The sequence below is a fragment of the Eptatretus burgeri genome, chromosome 13, assembly GCF_056783735.1.
Source record: "Eptatretus burgeri isolate ZD-2024b chromosome 13, Ebu_testis_v1, whole genome shotgun sequence".
NCBI lineage: Eukaryota > Metazoa > Chordata > Myxini > Myxiniformes > Myxinidae > Eptatretus > Eptatretus burgeri.
Window position 1 is genome coordinate 56418313 of NC_140973.1, and position 3678 is coordinate 56421990.

Here is a 3678-nt window from a genome sequence, read left to right on the forward strand (position 1 = left end):
CACTTCCCCTCCGTAATTATCTGTTGACCATCATAAGATCTGATGAGAATGTCATTCAGGAATTTTAATAATAGGCACTCCTCTTTGCAGCTCTGGTATAAATTTCATACATCAATCACTGGTTCACTAATTAACATAAAATATCATGCATTGTACATCAGTGTTTAGAAAACAATCGATAATAATAAATGTGAGTGTATGTCAGTCAGTCATTGTCTGGCAGACCAGTGCAGGCCACAGACGGTGGACCAGTGCAGAGCGCACGTTGCCACGAGTCCCGGCGAATAAATAAGGAGGGAATAACGCGCCAAATCACAAGGTGGGAACGTTCAGGCGGAGCGTCCCACAGAGGTACACGCTTACACATACAGACCTTTACATAGTTAGGTTAGGGATCTTCCTTCTCAAACATCAATTCTCCTCTCTCTTTGTACACCCCTCTATCCCGTCTACTATGGACGCACAAAGAAGAATGCATTACTGATTCGCAATCACATTTTCCTCTGGCATGACACTGCACCTCTCACATCACATACATTGCACTTCCCACTCTCATACCGTAGACACCATATCTTTCCACCAACCTTCCCTAAGCGTCCTGGGCCACGTTGGTTAGCCTACCGTGCCACAGCACAACAGGGAGTCCACGGTATGCTCTCGACAGATGTCAGTCACACACGGGTGATGTTCTCGAAGAAGAAGCTCTCTCAATGCTTCCGCGCTACCCCCTTTTCTATGCCCCAGGTGAAAGATGGGGCGAGAACCGGAAAGTGACGCGCTGTGGCTCAAATCCCAGTTCTCTATTGGGCCACAGTAGCTCTAATCACGCCCCGGCAGGCTCCGGGACCGGAAACTGGCTCAGATGCCCACCAGCTTCGACATGACTCGGAGCTCCTGACTTGACATGGTGCGAACGCACCTCAAGCTGGCACCACGGCCCCAAATGTGCACTGAGTTTAGTTTGTATGTCGGATGGTAGCGGACTTTCTCCCCACCCACGGCCTTCTTTATGAACTACTATGCACATTTGGGACCCGAAGGAAATCCCTGGATCGCCCTTCCCACCACCCCTCCTCGTTGCTTATGGTCTTGCCGTTGTCTGATGATTGGATGGGGGCTGTAATAATTCTGGACGCTCACTCGGGATGTCCCCGGTGAGATGCGGTGAAGCTATGTAGCGTCTGTAGCGTGGTTGATCATTGCGTCAAGGACAATGGCCGACGCTGCTCGGTGCTCGAAATGGAGTGGCGAATTGTAGCGATGCAGAGGTACGAGGGGGTATGGGAGTATTTTTCCCGTGTGCAGGAAGTATTTGTGGTCAAAGTGGTGAGATTTGGTGAGCGAGGTGTGGAGTAAGGTGAAGTGCTGGTTGGGAATTGGTGCGCAAATTTGCATGGAAAATGGCGCGCAAATTCCAGGGGAAGGTTGTCTTGTGTGCAATGGGGATGATCCGAGCCATGGGAGGCATCGCGGTGTTCCGATTAAATACTTACCTGTGGAATGGCGTGTGTGCTTGCATGCTTATTTGTGTGTTATGGCTAAAAGGAGAGGTTTAAAGTAGAGACCAGAGTACGGATCAGAGATATTTGTTAGACCTAACTACGAGTCCCATGCAATGCAATTCATCCCGTTAACCCACTGGACATGAGGGGAGGACTAACTATACAAATACTAATGAAATAACTGCCTGGGGATCACTATATGTTGGGTGCCATTGCCTTATAGGCATGTGATTTTGCAGAACTGCAACAATACATTTGATAGCACCTGATTTCCGAGCTGTTTGCCCTATGAATGTTTTTCTATGAACCGAGCCAAAGTTTGCCGTATGAACCCGGCCAAATTTTTTCCACCTGTCACATGAAGATTGCCAACTGTTTAGAAACATTAATGTTTATGCACATCTCCTTGAAACATTTATAATGAAACATTGTTTTTTAAATTTGTTTGTGAAATTCCCCCAAAACAAGGATGAAAGCTTCTCAAGGTTTTGAGTCATATTGTTGTGGGCTGGGGTTCGGTGGCGATAAACGACCACGAGGTGGAGCAGTGGAGGCGTCTCCCACCGAACACCTGGAATTTAGGTCGTGACTCTTGGATAAGTCCGAAGGTCACAGGTCCCTTAGCGGACCGTGGTCGCCGATATTTTGACGGCGTGGGGTAGGGTTAATTGCCTAATTTCAATATACCTAAGTACCCATGTCATCCAACTACCGGGGAAAACCACACCCTCGACGGACCTCGGGCGGAACGGACCATTTACCGAGCCCGATCCGGGTGTAAACCGAGTGGGGATTACCAAGATCCGTCGGTCTAAATGAACAATTTACGGCACGAACGGCCTCACCAATTCTCAATACGCACCGTGCTGGGTCAATGGGAGAAAGCACAGAAAACGAGCTGGTACATTTAATAGGGGTTTATTTACAACCAAATAATCAGGCAGGGGAGCACACAAAGAGCAGAGTTATCCGAATATGAAAATGTAATGTACAATGAAAACAGGGCACTTAGACAGTTTCTACTTACAGGACGGCATCATACACGCACACACCCAAAAGAACTGGACCCCGTCAGGTCTTTATTTCGGCCTTTCAGCTTGGAGGGAAGGCGAGCTGAGGGCAGGGGCCGACTCTTGCACCTGTCCGCCTCGTGCGGTTTGGTCGAGCTTGTCTGGTGGCGGGACTCGAACCCGCCACCAACAACGCAGCACCAAGCTCCAGGGACCAGGGAAAGAGCATCGGATGCCACCAGCATGAAGGCGGACGAGTGAGAGATGACAAGCCGACCGGCAATCGAGCCCGAAACAGCTTCCTTGATCAGGCCACACCAGGCGAGGCATACAAGCACAGCCAGCACGGGAACGGACCAGACGAGACGCCAGCAGGCAAGATGAGGCTTCCTCTCTTTCTCCTTCTTGACGGGGCGAACCTTCTCTTTTCCTCCACCTTTTTCCTTTCCACGACGGGGCGAACCTTCCTCCACGACGGCTCGCCACCTCGTCTTATCCTTCCCCTCCCCCGCAGGTCGAGAGAAAACGCTCTGAGGTACTTGCCTCCGGAATGGATGGTCGTCTCGAGGGGTGTGTCGAGGCGTCTCAGAGGCCTGCCTCCCTAAGAGGCTCTGTCGTAGCTTTCGGCACACTGGCCTCCCATTGGCTGGGGCGCGCGTGCGCTGCTCGCTCTTCGCTCATTGGCTGGAGGAAATGTCCCATGCCCTTCCTTGGAGCGGAGCCTCGATCTGATGCGATGGAGGCTCCACCCACACCTTCAGCCAAAAACACGTGGGCAATGACGACCGGGTTGAGTGAGGGATGGTGCCGTTGTTGTTGTTGTTGATGTTGAAAAACCAAACTAAAAAATAACTCGTAGCGCACACACAAAATTCCCATTAGACAGAAGGAGGGATTCTAACTATAAACACATACTTATAGAAATAACTAAGCTTAGGGACTGCTGTCTGTCTGTGTGCAAATGGCTGCCAGATTCGTAACAATATACAGTAATGTACGTACTGTAGTGCTGCAGTCAGTAATCACACTGACTCCAATCTGCTGATTCCTGAAAAATGGCTGATATCTGCCACCTCCTAATACCGTTCAGCACTCTCCCACGCATCTCTCTCTGTCTCTGGACGTGTCCGAGAAGTGATTATGTCCAGCCAGAGTTTGTCTATGGA